We start from the raw sequence: 17,014 nt of genomic DNA on the forward strand, positions 1-17,014 counted from the left end.
ATATATATATATACAGGGTGTTTCAGCGAACACTTTCAAAATTTATTTAAGCTTGCCTGTGGCAGATAGTCATATTCTAGTTAATGCGCTGGTCTACTCAAAGAGGCGGACATTACTTGCACATAAAATTCAAATGCATAATCGACTAATTCGCAAGAATTCAGTAATTAAGTTTTTAACTAACTACCTGATGGTCCATATTGCAATTTAGAAATTTAGCCGTGGAGTTCGCAAGGCGGATCCACTTAGAAATATTTCTCAGCATGACACCAGTTTCGAGATATTAATTCCCGAACTTTGCGGAGAAATGCATTGGCGTTCCAATTAATTTTGTGCCTCAATGCAAAAAGCGACGTTTTGTTAAGAACCTAACTGGAACGCCAATTCATTTCTCCTTAAAGTTCGGGAATTAATATCTCGAAACTGGTGTCCTCCTGAGAATTTGTTCCAAGTGGATCCGCCTTGCGAACTCCATGGCTACAATTTGTAAATTGCAATATGGGCCGTCAAGTAATTAGTTAAAACGTAATTAGTGAATTTCTGTTAGTTATTCGATTATGCATTTCAATTTCTTGTGTAAGTAATGTCCGCCTCTTCGAGTAGACCAGCTAAAGAACTAGAATTGTGCATGTAGTCATGGCATGTAGAATCATGGCATGTAGTCTTTCAGATATCCTCATTTTCCATTAAGCTCTCTCCGAGGACCAGCTCCGGCTGGTAGACTGGGCGACGACGGCAGCAAGATCCACCGTGGTCCTGGACCGAGTAAACCGCCCACCGCGCGAGATTGCTGGGTTTTAATAAAAGTTGATGATGATAATAATGATGATCGTAACCTGTTTGGCACATCATCATCATCATCATCATCATCATCAGCCTATATTTATGTCCACTACAGGACGAAGGCCTCTCCCTGCGATCTCCAATTACCCCTGTCTTGCGCTAGCGTATTCCAACTTGCGCCTGCGAATTTCCTAACCTCATCATCCCACCTGACTTTCTGTCGTCCTCGACTGCGCTTCCCTTCTCTTGGTATCCATTCTGTAACCCTAATGGTCCACCGGTTATCCATCCTACGCATTACATGGCCTGCCCAGCTCCATTTCTTCCGCTTAATGTCAACTAGAATATCGTCTACCCCCGCTTGTTCTCTGATCCACACCGCTCTCTTCTGTCTCTTAACGTTACTCCTAAGATTTTTCGTTCCATCGCTCTTTGTGTGGTCCTTAACTTGTTCTCGAGCTTCTTTGTTAACCTCCAAGTTTCTGCCCCGTATGTTAGCACCGGTAGAATGCAATGATTGTACACTTTTCTTTTCAACGACAGTGGTAAGCTCTCAGTCAGGATTTGGCAATGCCTGCCGTATGCACTCCAACCCAATTTTATTCTTCTGTAAATTTCTTTCTCATGATCAGGGTCTCCTGTGAGTAATTGACCTAGATAAACATATTCCTTTACAGACTCTAGAGGCTGACTGGCGATCCTGAATTCTTGTTCCCTTGCCAGGCTATTGAACATTATCTTTGTCTTCTGCATATTCATCTTCAACCCAATTCTTGCACTTTCTCGATGAAGGTCCTCAATCATTTGTTGTAATTCCTCTCCATTGTTGTTCAACAGGACAATGTCACCTGCAAACCGAAGGTTGCTGAGATATTCGCCGTCGATCCTCACTCCTAATCCCTCCCAGTCTAAGAGCTTGAATACTTCTAAGCATGCAGTTTGGCACATACCCACCAACAATCTGCCACAGGCAACCTTTAAGAATTTTTGAAAGTGTTCGCTGAAACACCCTGTATATATATATATATATATATATATATATATATATATATATATACAGTGCAATTGATGGTCGTCTGCTTCGGACCACCGTATATACATGTATATATACAGTGCTACTGACGGTCATATGCACATCACTTCTCGAAGAGGCAGGACGTGTCGAGTGAGCGCATGAACAACGCCTTGCAATGTGGCAAACGCGGTTTAAATCGTGGATCCGGGACCTCAAAGAGGTGCTGACTGGTAAATGCATTTACCTCTATATCGCCACACAACGACGTTGATAACTGTGACAGAAAAACTCGAGAACATCCTAACCGGCAAGCATATGGTCGGTATAGTGACGTAAACGCTTAATGAGCCTTTATAAATTTTAGCGTGTTTCGACATTGTGAGACTTAAGTGCATGGCTGTTCACAATGACAGGTGGCATGGACAATGCCGCAGCTCCTCTCAGGGCCGCGAGTGGGACAGAATCGCAAAGCTCCAGTTTGCTGAATGGTCGAGGCACCTATCGCATACGATAAGAGCATGCATGTGCTGCATTATGTTTCCGCGTTGTCCCTACAGTTGTTTGTCCCGAATTACAAATATAAAACAACAACAACAACAACAACGACAACAACGACGACGACGACGACGACGACGACAACGACAACAACAACGACAACAACAACAACAACAACAACAACAACAACAACAACAACAACAACAATAATAATCATCATCAGTGAATGCATTGCGGTACTATGCGCCTCCCATGCAAAATGAACATGGTTTGATTACTCTGGAGGAGAGAGGTGGGCACTAACAGCCATTTTTACTCACCACGACACTTTTAGCCAGTGTGTAGCGTGGAGGGAATAACTCAGTTTGCGGCAAAAAAAAAAAAATTGTTAAAGGGGCACTAACGGCAAATATTAGGTCAAGCTAAAGTGATAGATTTGTGCTCGAGAATCTTTAATGCGTCAATGTTATCGCGAACAGAGCCTTAGTAATAAAAAAAAATTGAGGTAAACGCAGGACACGATTAAAGACTTCTCCGGGATATTCAAGTACTTGCCCGATGAGGAAGACACTCCTCGGTTAAATTTCTTTCTATAGTAATCAAGCACTCGTTATCAAAACATCATTGTATGGCATTATGAGACGAACGAAAATGCTGCTTGTCCAGTTCTATTTCATTTTCAGAAAAAAGAACTCAATGACGTTGCCCTTAACAACAACGCGGGCGGTCGAAAGGTTTCGTTTCCGCTCGACTCTACGCCACCCGCGCTTTCGCGTTTCAATAGTTTCGTTATCGCATATAGTGCTGCGCTGGTTTTGCTGGCTCGCGAAACTCGCACCAACTGCAAGCAGCAGAGAAGTGCGCTTCCATGCAATGTCGCGGGATGCCCGAACGGTCATCATAGGCGCGCGTTGGTGTTTTGCGCGAAAAACCATACCGTCGTCAGTCGGGCGCCGTTTTACTCACCAACGGTAGCAAAGGGCGGTGATAGCGTAAGCAACGTCACCACTCCCCGGTTGGGTGGCGGGATAATTGGACAGCGATAAAGGTATTCGGACCCATCAAATTCAATTTTCTCTTAAACTAAGTCTTTTCTTGGCACGAAACAAGCGTTGCGAGATTTCTGGAATAGTATTTAAACGCTCCAGGTTCACTTAGTATTTGCCTTTAGTGTCTCTTTATTCTGATCGTAGTGCCTACGGCTGCAACGAATACTATTATATGGTACAGCCTGCATAGGAAGACGGTTAGTGCATTAGCGCCACTAAACTTAATCGTTTTGGTTTCAAACGACTTCGTGGATTTCAAAAATTGACAACCTCCAACAAAATATTGCGTTATGAAGGCCAAAATTCTCAGCGATTTTTCATGTGAGCGCAGTCTTATATCGCTTGTTGCGTTTAGAAACCTGTATCGCTTTGGCAATTTTGAAGAATAAAGCGTACCAAATAGCACGTTAATAACGTCCCAAGGCGCGAGCACGAAGGCTAAAAGGATACATGTACAACTCATCGTCTTCGTGGTAACTGTACAATTACAGCGCCCGAGTTTTCCCTATAGTAAGTTTAGTAGGAAGCAATGGCAAAAATCCGGCGTGCGTGAAACCTTAGTTATTACTATTCGCTTCACGCACATCTTAGGCACAAAAAAGCATATTCGCTTACTCTGTCCAATGTAGTCCCAAGAATGGTCACCACCTCATTAAAAGCGCCACCTTGGCATAAATGCAGGCATTGCAATGAATAAGCCAGTTACCCTGACATGAGGTGCGCCATCCTAAGCTCTTACATCGCGAGCAATGCATTGGTTGCAATACCCAGATGCTTTATTACTGAGTGAGTGAGTGAGTGAGTGAGTGAGTGAGTGAGTGAGTGAGTGAGTGAGTGAGTGAGTGAGTGAGTGAGTGAGTGAGTGAGTGAGTGAGTGAGTGAGTGAGTGAGTGAGTGAGTGAGTGAGTGAGTGAGTGAGTGAGTGAGTGAGTGAGTGAGTGACATTTACCGGAAGCAATACTGCGGTTGTAAGAGACGACGCTAGTGAACCAAGCAGCTCTACAGCTTCGGTGCAATCGCAGCCGACTCGAGCAAGCGGAACTCGACGACGCAAGACGGGGACATACAGCGAAAGGAACGCAGCTTCCAGGAGTGCCTCGAGTTTCTCATGCCCATCTACCTGCTGCCCTTTGTTTTCGGCGACAAGGTAGGGTTGTGGCACCATATGCATGTATTGCTTGATTCATGGATTGATCGATTGATTCGTTCATTAATTAATTCATTCATTCATTCATTAATTCATTCATTCGTGGGGTTTAACGCCCCAAAGCAACACAGGGAGAAATGTCGCAGTGGAAGTCTCCAGATTAATGTTGACCACTTGGGTTTCTTTAACATGCACATACTCGTATATCAAAGTACCCGAGCGCATGTGCATTCCCCCCCCCCCCCCCCAAAAAAAAAAAAAAATGTGGCCACCGTGGTCGGTAATCGAGCCCACGACATCGTGCGCAGCAGCAAAACGCCAGCCTTGCGTATCGCTTAAAAACGGGAGTACCTGTTTTTAGGGGCGAAGCTCCTTATAGCGGCACCCGTTCCGTCCCCGTCGTAATAGTAGTAGTGTGTAACCAGTCTGAGAAAAAAAAAATCCCAAGTTGTGTCCGTAGCGCGGAATCGAACCAGGGACCCCTCGCTTCCGAGCGCGCGGCGTTAGCCCACTACGCCACGAAGCGGACATGGACACACGCACCACGATGGCAATAAATACCCAACATTAACGAAAGGCCGCGTTTCTAGCGCGTTTCTAACGCGTTTGTGCTAGCGCGTTACGGCCCGTGTAAGAAGCTGGTGTAAGACGCTGTGGCCTCTCCGCCTTACCTTCAACGCGTTTCGAACGCGCTGCCCAATGCGGTGGCAAGTCAAGTTCAAGTGATGATGATAAGTGGTTCTTGAGGAAAGGGAAAGGTTGACGCTATCTTCTGCAGCCCTTGAGGGAGCACGGCTCAGCGCCAAAATTCAAGTCGAGGAGCGTTTATGAATACGGGGGGTATACTCTCTCAGCAGTCATGTGATGGCGTCGGCAAACGCGGTGCACGTTCCGGCATGTGTAAATGGCTGCGTAAGACGCTGTGGCCGCTCCCCCTTACTAGAGAGTACTGCACGTTTCTAACGCGTTTGTGCTAGCGTCCCCTTAAGCGGGAGATCCGATGATTCCCTCCGGAGCTTCGCCCACTCATCATCATTCACCCCGTGGATATGCTGTGATTTTTTTATGTCTTAGTGATACACAATTACTGCCAACGGGCACCTAAGAGCGTTCGGTAATCACATGGTTCATCACTTAGCTAAATAAAATTATTAATTATTCGTTTACCTAATACATTATTGTACACGTAACGGCGTAATTAAATCAAATTGGTATACTATAGGCGTGCTACTTTAGTAGGTATACCGAGACTAGCACAGCGCTTCGGATATCCGTCTACGAAACCGCTGCAGGAACAAGAATACATTCACTCATTCACCTAATCCGCCCGCGAGCAAAAACCTTCGGCTCCCATACGGAAGTTATGCCACCCGCATGGGAGCCATAAAACACTGTGCTAGTTTAGAAGAACGAGAAAAACTAAAAACATCTTGCCTCGCACCTGAGCCGAGAAGTATTTTTGTTGTTTCTTTTAAGCTTGTTGTCTTTCTATGTGGCTGCGGGGTCCGGGTGTTTTTACACGACACCGCCATGATCATCCTCGACCATCTGAGCTTTTACCAAACCGTCGATTTCAAGCCCTGGCATCCTTGATACACCCGCAGGCCGGCACGTGCATCTACTGCGTCCTGCTGACCGTGGTGGGGCTAATGGGCCGCCTGCTACCGGCGACCGTCGCCGCCATGCTGCCCATCGTAATCCTGCCGCTCGGTGAACTCTCCACACCGGACAAGCTGGCCGCTGAATACATGGGCGTCAGTATAATAGGCGGTTGTGCCCGGAACCGTTTTTGCATACCTCTAGTGTTTCGTTATTTTGGATCCATTTACATCGCTAGCTGTAATTAGCTTAGCAGTAGAAGCATTGACACGCATCAAAGCAGCTGCGAAAGCTCACATACGGGTGCCGGTGCTCCTCCCAGCACGTGCCAGTAGTGGCTAGCATATTAAAACCGACACCTGACGCATAGTTCTATCGTGCTTTCTCGGGGGGCTTTCCCAGTCGCTAGCTGTCAGAACCGCTTGTAATGAGTAGGTTAATTGGGTGAATAACGTATTCAAATAGCACGGCCGATGCGAAGAACGCCGTAGCACAGAGCTTTGGATTAATTTTGACTACGTGAGGATCTTGCATAATATGTATATACAATATATATACATATATATATATATATATATATATATATATATATATATACAACATGTCGTTCCAGAATATGCGTAGAACAGCCCTTTTCTTAATTCGCAATTGAACGGTGGCTCGCGCAGAAGTCGTAAAACTCTCGCTCAGAAAAACAGGCCTGTAGCTCAACCCACATGCTTCACCAAGGAGGCTAGATTTGAGTAATACATTTTTTTTAAATCTTGGTAGCTTGCACTAGTGGCGCAAGGCTAAAGACACAGCGCAGCTGATCGGTTCCTAGCTGGTCCTGGCTATACGAAGCGATGCTAAGTTATACGAAGTAATGCCAAGTGATGATAAGTTATACGAAGTGTATAAGCATTTCCTCGTGGTCCGTGACTCCGTGGCATCGGGGAACGCATCGCGAAGCACTTGCAGTCAGAGCACACGTAGGGGAAGTGGAGCGATTACTATGAACAGTGTACGGGCGGCGCGCAGCAAACGTCACGCCTAAAGCCCCTTGATGTTAGATCAAGGGGCTTTAGTCACGCCGGGGTGACGTCACGGCGCATGCGCATAGCGCGCAGCTGGTGGGAGCTTGCCCGAGCCGCCGCCAGAGGCGCCTGCTGCAGCCACGGACACCGCGAGCGTTCGGCGCTAATCGGGGAAACTGAGAAGCACGGTTGGCGTCCGCAGCACGTCTGCGCGTTGCCTCGTTGTACTGCTACAATTTGTTTCTCTCTCTCTCTCTCGCTCTCATTTTCTTTTTCTCTCCCGAGCACAGCGCGCGACGCTCCGCGAGGTGGTTGCTAGGCAACGCATGGCAGGCGGCACACATTACGGCCGGCTAAAACTCGCCTATTTAGTTTGTTGTTCTTAACAGTGGAGCTGTTAATAAAAAATAACTAAATAGGCGAATTTTAGTGTGAATGGCTGCTTGTTAAGCTGAAAAGAAGGCGAAAGCACAAAGACGAGTGGCGATGCCGCCTGACCTATGTTTGAGAACACAAGCATGCCCGGGCAAGGAGCCCGGGCTGCTTTATTTTGTCACTTTGCGGGGACTGCTTTTTTTTTCTTTACCTCTGTACCAAATTTCTCTCGCAGCAGCACGTATTTCTCTTGACGACAATAGTGAAATCATCTGGGCTTACCTATGAAGGTTTTATTGGCTTTTCCAATGAACAAACAGGAACACCTGAACACACACCGAAAAGAGACTTATGAGGGTGCGCCCCTTTCGGTGGCAGCACGATTGGATGGAACCAGTTATACTAAGAGTGCCTTCCGAGGAATTCCAAGCGGTTTGGACTCGGCCTTTTTGCGGGTGACTGGCGTGACCGAGCGACCCAAACCAAACCCCGGGAAGGTATACCGTGGTGAGGAGGCAGCGCCGCGCCCAGACATACTGAACCTGGGACGACTGCCCTCCTGCCTGATCACCAAGCTAAACGCTGCAAGTGAAAATGAAGATCCTCGAAAAGCTAATCAGTTGTCATTCGACAATATCTACGCAGCCCCACGTGCTGGCGGCGTTCCTCCTGTTCGCCATCGCCATCTTGGGCGACGAGACGACCGTGTTCTTCCGGCTCTGCCTGTACACGCTGCAGCGCTTCGCCCTGCGGATGCAGCCGCTCTTCCTGTACCTGCAGTTCCTGGTGTTCGCGCTCAGCCTGCTGCTTCCCAGCAACCTGATCGTGGTCTTCAGTACCGTGTTCATCGACCGCTTCGTCACCACCGTGCACAACGAGATCGTGGGCAATGCCGACCAGCGCAGCAGCGTGCGCATCCAGTCGAGCTCGACGCAGAACTACTTCGAAGAAGGCAGGCGGTCACGATGGTTTCGCCGCAGCAGCTTACCGGCCTTCGCCCGGAGGGCTCGCAGCGTGTCCGTGGTGAGCGACATCACGCTCGCCAGCGAGGCGTCCGCCGGCAGCTCGGTCATCAGGCAGTACAGGATGCACCCGCCCACGCCGACGTTACAAGCGCCGGACACCAGGCGAGGAGACGGCAGAGTAAGAAGCAGCACCCTCTTATTAGTGCCTTCGCTATGTACTCTGCTGTTAAAATAGCACAAGTGATGCGAGCGCGTTGGTATACGTTCGTGGCGTTAAAGCGGCGCTGTGCACCGAAGTGCGGAAAGATATAGCTGTGTGGTTAGTGGAAAGAGGTGCAAACGCAAGCGCCGCTACCACACTGAATCATCATCATCATCATCAGCCTATATTTTATGTCCACTGCAGGACGAAGGCCTCTCCCTGCGATCTCCAATTACCCCAGTCTTGCGCTAGCGTATTCCAATTTGCGCCTGCAAATTTCCTAACTTCATCATTCCATCTGGTTTTCTGCCGACCTCGACTGCGCTTCCCTTCTCTTGGTATCCATTCTGTAACCCTAATGGTCCACCGGTTATCCATCCCACGCATTACATGGCCTGCCCAGCTCCATTTATTCTGCCTAATGTCAACTAGAATATCGGCTATGCCCGCTTGTTCTCTGATCCACACCGCTCTCTTCCTGTCTCTTAACGTTAGTGTTAAGATTTTTCGTTCCATCGCTCTTTGTGCGGTCCTTAACTTGTTCTCGAGCTTCTTTGTTAACCTCCAAGTTCCTGCCCCGTATGTCAGCATCGGTAGAATGGAATGATTGTGCACTTTTCTTTTCAACGACAGTGGCAAGCTCCCAGTCAAGATTTGTCAATGCCTGCCGTATGCACTCCAACCCAATTTTATTCTTCTGTAAATTTCTTTCTCGTGACCACACTGAATACTATTTGTCAAAGAACGCGCGGTATATATGGGGACATAGAAGTTATCCAACACGGATGTCGCTGACGCGTGGCAATATTGGCAGGTCCATGAAACAGCAGCAGTTTTAAACAAAAGAACGTTTATAGCGAAAAGAAAAAAGAAAAATTGCCATATCAGAAGATAGCAAAATAAGCGGTACACAGATCCAGAACAGCATTCGAATTGCAATTGAGAGGGAACAGCTTAAAATTGAGCAGGTAATCTAATGCCTAAAACAGTAAACGGTTGTATATTAAAGTAAAAGAACGAACGCAAATCGAAGAATTCCAGTGAGGCTTGGAACAGAATGGATTAGAACGAGAAATGAGATTATATACGAAATGTGCACATATCGGAGCAACAGGCTGAGGCATTTCCAGGGGAAATGATAGTATGCGTCTGGAAGGGGGCTTTCGTCCTCAAGTTCACTTTAAGCAGAAGAAGAAGATGATGATGATGACGATGTTATATAGGGGACATGCAAAATTCCGTAAGCAGGCTTTCCGACACATCTAACTTGCCCTTACCAAGATGGCTGCGTTCCCGTACATTTAAATGTGAGACGCGCTTTTTGAAAGCATAGGTGGTGGCCATGGACGCAAGGCGGCAGGAAGGAAGGATATCACCGGCAAGCACGTTGACACCTTATTTACAATTCTATGAGGTCCGCCAATCTTGGTTAAGATCGCACAATGTGTGTGGAGAAGCGCAATTGCATAATTTCGCATATTCGCTATTCCCAGATGAATGCTGACAGAGGGATGACGGGAGGAGGAGTATAATATAAGCGCGCGTAATTCTTCCCCCGGCAAACTTGCAGGCGCGGATGGGCGTGCGCAAGACTTCCTTCGGCACATTCGACATGTACGGCGGCGAGCGGCCGTACTACCTGCCCGTGCGGCGAATCCGTTCGTTCAGCGTGGAGCCCGGCCAGCCGTCGTCCATCCTCAAGCGCAGTCCGGCTCCGCCACCGCCGCCGTCGTCGCCATCGCCGGAGACGCCGCTAGACTTGGACACGTGGGCTGCGGGTATCACCACAGGAAACGGAGGGCGACGAAGCACCCTTCCCATGGGCGAATTCTTCCTGCAAGGAGCGGTGCAGTCGGCGACCCCGAGGGGCTCCCACGACTGGCGCGAAGAGACGTCGACGCCACGCGCTATCCCTGCGTCCATCGTCCTCTCTCCGTCAACGCCTACGTTCGGGACGGGTAAGTTTCACGTATAAAGCAAAGTTTCTTTTACAACGAAGCTGTCTATTGCTAGGGTTATATATGCAATTTTCGTCTCCGTCAACAGATCTGCGTGTGTGTGTGTGCAAGAACTCCGCTCCCAAATTTTATGTAAAATCGCTTCATTCTCTGCAAAAACATATACGTCTCATCATTTGGATATGCATTTTCAGTAGATTAGTTATCAATAGGGACCATTTTCAAAATCAGTAGACTCTCAGGTAGATAATAAGGGTTTCTCAAACATTTGCCGCTGTGCGACCCGCGTCGGCCGTGTGTACGCTCGCACCGCCCTCTCTTTGTCGTAGTTCCAAGCGCTTGGGTGCCTAGTTTCCTTCCTTCTCTACCGGCGTCGTGCGTGGTCCCGTCGCGCCTGTCTAGTTTCCTCCGGATCCCCGAAGTGGCGGTAGTCTTCCACGCGAATGTATGCCGCTGATCAAGACCGCCGATCAAAATAAAAGTGTGCGCGCGCGTGTGTCTTTCCTCGGGGTGACCGCCATCGCCGCTCGTACCCTTTGCTCAATAAAATTTGCTCGTACCTTTGGTCTCAATGCTGTGACACCTCTGCATTTATGTCGGGTGCTAAACTGCTTCGTTGGTAATCCACCTTCACAGCAGTGGAATGTCACGTGATTTTTTTTTTGCCTACCTACCCAGGGTTTGGCGAGTAGTCGTCGTGTGTCTCGCCGAGAGAGAGAGGGAGAATAACTTTTATCGATTGTCCAGGATGGGGTCTGGGGTGAGGGAGAGTAAGCTGACCTGATCGCGGATACGGTGCAATCAAAACCCCGACAACGTATAACAGTATTATCAAAGGGAACGTATGTAGTTAGTACTTCGCTGCCAATTACAGTTCATCCGTCGATTACAGCCGAGATATACATGAAGGCCTGCTGAGTGTAATAATTCAAGACTGTCGCTTACCGTCCCGACGACTTGTTTTGCGATAAAGTTTAATAGCTGTTGGTGTTACCTGCGCGCGCTTCATTTTTCCTTTGGTAACCACCTTAAAGGAATTTGTCCGGCCATTTTAAACCGGAAGAAAAAGTGACGTAATACAGGGTGTTTCATTTTAGCTGCACCAAATTTTTAAAAAGTGCCTGTGGCAGATAGCACAATTCTCATGCTTGTTCTAAACTACTCGATCTAAATGCCTAATTCTAAATGCCTAATGCCGAAATTCTAAATGCCTAATTCTAAATGCCGAAATCTAAATGCCTAATTGAATACTTAACATGATTACGCTAATTAACTTTTTAAATAATTTTGCGGCACGTATCTTAATCTACAAACTGTAGCTTAGTGAGTTTCCAAGGTGGAACCCCTTCGAACGAATTTTCTGGGCACCGCTAGTTTCGAGATAATAATTTTCAATGTGTCCGACGCAATGCATTGGTGTTCCAGTTACTTTTGTACTTCAATGCATAAAACAGCGTTTTCTTTTTAAAAGGTTAACTGGATCGCCAGTGCATTTTGTCGTACACTTCGAAAATTAATATCTCGAAACTGGTTCAGTCCTAAGAATTCGTTCCAAGTGGATACGCCTTGCGAACTCACCGGCTATAATTCATAGATTGAAATATGTGTTGTAATGTTATTCAATAAAAAGTTAATTACCATAATTATGTTAATTATTCAATTTCGCGTTTTGTTTTGGTTTCTCGTTGAAGTAATGGCCGCCTCATCGCGTAGTTTAGATAAAGGATTAGAATTGTGCTATCTGCAACAGGCAATTTTTTTAAAATTTGGTGCCGCTAAAATGAAACACCCTGTATGTAGGATTCACCATTGTCGGTATTTCCTCATTTTATTGCCGGTATTTCCTCAAAGGTAATCCTCATTTTCCCAAATTGAGGATTACTTTTATATCTCTTTATTTCAGCCCAAAATACTCTTCTTGGTACATGTAATTTTTCAATTGAAATATTTTTGTGAATGAGTTTCTTGCGTCCTTGCGTACTTGTTATTTTGCAGTGACGCTGAAACGTGCTGCAAAATTTCGGTGACGCTGAAACGGGCTGCATATATAGCTACACATCATGTTCTTCGACACCTTTGACACTAGTGTTATCGTGCAAAAATGAATCGCGAACAGGCTGAGGCTACCTAAAATGCATTTAACCCGTTTTACGAGTTTCCGAAGTTCTAGAGTGGCACTTGCTACATTGCTATAGCTGTACTGCAAGTAATCTGTTTTTAAAGAAATATCGCTTACAACAAACTTTATATCATGTACCGATCATTTCGTTATAACGAGGTGCTCACTACATATCGAAGGATACGTTGGGCGTACGCTAGCCACAGACCATGTAATAAAGAGTTTTAGCTTGCTCGTGAACGATTGGCGTTTGCTGAATTCCGGGCACAGTGATTCTGGGTTACCAGAGAGGTGTATGTCATTAACGCTGGTAGCGACAGAGCTTAACCATGGAGCGCACACACTAAATGCTGCAGTGACCGGTCGCATTCTACTTAACGGCTGGTGTAAGGAGTCGGTAGGGACACATAATTGTTAACGGGTAGTACTTTTATGATTTTCTTCAACGAGAACACTCACACAGCAACACTCACAAATTCTTCAAGCGCATTGTAATTGGACAAAGTGTCGCAAGATGACGCTACTAGCTTCGCTATGCCGTTGCCGGCGTTTCCGGCAGCCACGCGAACCGCAAACGGTGACAAGTTCATGGACAGTTAATTAAGCTAGAACTGTTTTCCTTCAACAGCGCAGTGCAGTGCTCTGACGAGCCCCGAGAAGAAAGGCGACGCAACTGTGGCGTTGCCAGCGGATTCGTCGCCGGCGAACGTTTCGCTGCAGCCCACGTGGTCCAACACGGCCACTAACTCCTCGCCGTCGCCGACGTCGGTAAAGAGCTCGACGAGCGTCGCAGACCACTCGCCTTCTCCGAAGTCGTCCCGATCGAGGCACAGGCGGCGACAACAGGCCGGCACCCCGCCGCTTTCGAAGACAAAGGACTTGAAGGTAACACCGCGCGCTGAAAATGGTGCAAACGAAACGGCACGCTTATCACGATAAGCAGCACTTCTTCTTCTTCTTTCTGGAGTTTTACGCGCCAAAACCAGTTCTGATTATGAGGCACGCCGTAGTGGAGGGCTCCGGATTAATTTTGACCACCTGGGGTTCTTTAACGTGCACTACAACGCAAGCACACGGGCGTTTTTGCATTTCGCCTCCATCGAAATGCGGCCGCCGCGGCCGGGATAAGCAGCACTTCGATTATGATAAGTACCCTGGATTATGATAAGCGATTATGATAAGCACCCTGGATGAGCGCTGACGAGTGCTTCTTTTTCTCTGCCTCGCCATACCTTTTCCGAAACCCACTCGCCCAATTTCACACCCTGTTGCAAGACGCTGATCTACGAGAGATGTGTAAGATTACTATGTATATGTTTTTTTTTTTTCAGTTGATGTTGCCAGTTGTCACTTTCCTCTCACGTACATTTTTTCGTTCAGTAATGTTTCGCACGAAAGTGCCTCTCTGCAAAAGCAGTAGCATGTCTAGAATTCTTAGCAAAGAAGGAGGTGGGAAATTATCAACCTTAATATTAGGGACCATAATTTATCTATTTATATATTCAGTCATTCATTAGAGGAGCAGGCGGAGGCGAGTTGTTCTTATGAACCCTAATTATGCGGGATGGAGACTAATTATGTATTAAAATAATGAATATTTCGTTCATTCATTCGTTATATTGGGAGGGCGTGGCTTTATCAACCTTATTGTTGAGGACAGGGATTCTTCATTAATTAATTGTTCTAAGAATTGTTTACTGATGACATCAAATATGTGTTGTTTTTTAATGTACACCATGTCAAAGTTACTCATTATGGATTTCAACATCCGTATTGTGGAGCTTATTTCTATATAACGAATATTTTTTTATACTGCATGAAATGTTTAACTTGTAAGAAGTGGAAGAATCCATCTGTGATGCGGTATGTTCGATACTGTTGTAAGCTAATTTTCCTACTCCTTCGTGACAAATAGAGCGCAAGCTATCTCAATAAAATGAAACCGCGCAAAGACGCCTCGCCACATATTACAAGTGAAGATTCTAGTTTACAGTGTCATGAAAATTTGCCCGTGGGTAAATAAACATGTGCTGAATTTTTAGCATTGATCACTACCATGCAAAATAAGAGGTGTGCGTGATGTCAGCCTCTTGTAGGGTATGCGAAAAACGTTCACCTGTAGTACACTGGCTCCCACATTATAATGTGTACCGGGTAATGCTTAAGTGTTATCGCCAGCGTACATAAATGTTCTGGAGGTAATTTGTAGGCTAGCTAAGCCATAAACATATGGTAAAAATTAACAGCAGGGGCCGAAGAACTGACCCACGTGTAACACGTGTTTTCAACTGCGAAACGAAACGAAACAGTCTTGTACGCGTCCAATTTGTAGCGGTCTTTAAGGTAGTCCTTAACAGACTAAAACTGTTCCTTGAAATCCATAACTGTCTTGCTTATCTATAAATCGATCATGGTTCATTGTGTCGAATGGATTTTGAGGTCTATAAATAAAGCAAACCCAAGATTATTGTTATGAATTTCACTATGCGAAAAACTTTATTCCCTGTCTGTGTGTCATTAGTTCAGCTACGACATAACAACCGTTTTCGGTCTTATCTCGTGCATCTGCTGAATGTACCGCAGATCTCGTCAAATGTGTTTTTAGGTTTTCATGTGCCGCCGGGCATCGTAATTTCCCGCGCCAATTCCATGCAGGCCCGAAGCCAAGTTCATACGCCACCAGCCGATGAAACCCAGCTACCACGTGAGCATCAAACTGCTAGTCACTCGACGCCATCGGCGCAGAAAAAGCACGGCTCACAGCGCTCGGCGAAGGCGACGCAAAGGGCGACCGCTGCCGAGCCGAAGCCTGAGCCGAAGATCGAATCCACTACGACGACGAAATGCGTCGTCATACCCGAGGCAATGCCGGAGGCCAATAATCTAGAACTTGGAGCGGAGCAGCAGCAAGACCCTGAGCCGAGGCCACAGGAAGTGCGCGGAGTGCTCAAGAAACGAAACCCATCGCTACAGCCCAGCCTGGCCAGTCGCCGCGACAGCGTGCTTGGCAGGAAGCCGCAGTTATCGCGGGCCTCGCTGGACAACGTGACGGAGCGGAGGAACCTCCTCGCACCGCCGACTCCCCTGAGCGACTCGAGGGCACCCGCAGATAGGGTCTCAAGTTTCTGTAAGCACTCGTCGGCACTCACTCACGTTCCACTTCACGCCTACTCATGCACACCAACACTCACTCGCCGTTCATACCAAATTCCCACTACCGGTACGATTTTTCTCTCCCCTATTCTTTCCGCCTTTCATTTCCCCTTACCCTTACCCTTCCCCCAGTGCAGGGTAGCAAACCAGAATATTTTCGGGTTTACCTCCCTGCCTTCCCCACCCCGCCTCTCTCTCTTTCTACTAACACTCATGCTCGTGTTTACTCCATATCGCCGGCGCTCACTCATACACACGTCCACTCACACTCGCTGACAGTCACTCGCGTTTATGTACTCAGATCCACTAAACATCACCCTCACTTGCTTTCGTTCGTACTCACGTTCACCGGCACTCACTCTCGTTTATACTGAGGACCCTCTTCTGAGAATCGAATCTTGCCCTTTCCAGATTTCACCGGAGCGGAGCAGCAGACGTCATCATTAAGAGTACGAGCGTAAGTCCGTTCGCTCGATGACCCGCCACTTACGCGCTTACTTTATTTTTCATTTTTTTACTTGTGCAGCCTCACCAACTCTGCCCGCCCGGCTTTTATTGCCGGAGCCGCGTACACCGCCATCTTTGGTAACCTCGTTAACTTCAACACGGTGTCTACGCGGAAGACCCTGCTCGCCACCCTCGGCTGGTAAGAAACCCACAATCATTCAGGCCGAAATACATGAGTGGCAACCACATGGGAAGTATTCCCTATAGATTTTGAAGGGTAGCTTATCGTTTCTCGTCCCCCCGGATCTGACATGCCTGGTGGATGTGGGGTTCCATGTCGATTTAACTTGACCGTTCCCAACGGGTTCGTAATACAATCCTCGCCGTAGGAACAGTCGAGGAGCTCTTTCTCCTCTACGGAAGGAACGTTTGCAGTAAGTGGCTCCGTGATGGACCTGTAATTTGTGGCGAGTGCAGTTTGTAGTTTGTTCGGAGGTTTTCTTCAGTGCTCGCTCTTTTGAAATTTTGCTTTGACGACAATCGGAAGCGTAGCGGTTGCAGGTTGTTCAGATGAGTCTGGTCATTGTTTGGAGAACGTTTATTTACAGTGCGTACAAAACTAATACGTATATGAAGATGAACAGATCAGTGGCATAGCCAAGAAGTGGCACACTGGGCACATGCCCTCCCC

Source organism: Dermacentor silvarum, chromosome 3, assembly GCF_013339745.2.
Source record: "Dermacentor silvarum isolate Dsil-2018 chromosome 3, BIME_Dsil_1.4, whole genome shotgun sequence".
In the NCBI taxonomy this organism is placed as follows: Eukaryota; Metazoa; Arthropoda; class Arachnida; order Ixodida; family Ixodidae; genus Dermacentor; species Dermacentor silvarum.